Source organism: Myotis davidii, unplaced genomic scaffold (assembly GCF_000327345.1).
Source record: "Myotis davidii unplaced genomic scaffold, ASM32734v1 scaffold89, whole genome shotgun sequence".
Lineage (NCBI taxonomy): Eukaryota > Metazoa > Chordata > Mammalia > Chiroptera > Vespertilionidae > Myotis > Myotis davidii.
Genome location: NW_006300372.1, coordinates 2,074,724 through 2,075,593, shown reverse-complemented (window position 1 = coordinate 2,075,593; position 870 = coordinate 2,074,724). Strand labels below are relative to the sequence as shown.

Here is an 870-nt window from a genome sequence, read left to right as displayed (position 1 = left end):
TCACCTGTGGGGGCGCACGAGTTACCTCCCGAATCCCTAAAGCCACACAGCACCACCTTCCCCCGAGTCGCAAAAAGCATAGTATGCGCCGCACCAGGTAGGAGGTCGGTCCCCGCGGCGCCCCAGCCCTCCGGACGCGAGTGGGGCGGGGGGCTGGGCGGGCACCTCCCGGGGGACACCCGGCCCCGGCCCCTCTCCGAGGGGGCTGGCCATGTGTTTCCCCGGGACCGCAGGGGAGGCGCGTAACGGAACAGCTGGAGGGAGCTGAGCGCTGCTGTTCGGAAGCTGCGTGCGTTTGTTTCATTAGTGCGGGCTGGGGTCCCAGCGACACGAAAGGGTGGTCGGCGCGGGGAGTGCGTGCAGCCCAAGACAAGATTGGCGGAGGGGCCGTCCCGGGACGCTGGGAAGCGGGTCCGGGAGGGTGGCAGGGGAGGTCAGGAGTTTGAGGGTGAGGGCGGACTTTGCAAGCAACTTACTATTTCGCCTGCAACTTGCTTTTAGGCCTGCCACCCCCCCGCTTTCCTTAAAAATAATGCAAAAAAAAAAGTGCAAAGAAATGCAGCTCGCTGGAGGTTTTGCTTCTGGCGTGCAACTTCCTTCAAGAGTGAGCGCGCTGGGAGGGAGTCATCTATGATGCCTATGTATCCAAGATCAGGCTCAAGTTTGATCTAAATGATCTAAAAAGTTGTTCACTTCTCCAGTTCCACTTAGGTAGATCAAAGAATGCATTCTGGAGCCATACTGTAACAGTTTGAATCCTAGCTCTGCCATTTCACATGATGTGTGACTATGAGCAGGTTATGAGTTTTGTTTTATTTTTGCTTAATCCTTTCATCTTTTTCCCCTGGCCCCACCCCATCCCCTCTGCGG

General features: G+C 57.5%; 1 protein-coding gene across 2 annotated transcripts in view; it reads left to right on the top strand.

Annotated features, from left to right (window-relative positions):
• NR3C1 (nuclear receptor subfamily 3 group C member 1) overlaps positions 1-870 on the top strand; it is a 99,890-nt gene continuing 99,020 nt past the window's right edge. For both annotated transcript variants that reach the window (XM_006776997.2, XM_006776996.2), the window contains exon 1: positions 1-97. The gene's annotated coding sequence lies outside the window, so the exon portion shown is untranslated. The remainder of the gene's footprint in view (positions 98-870) is intronic.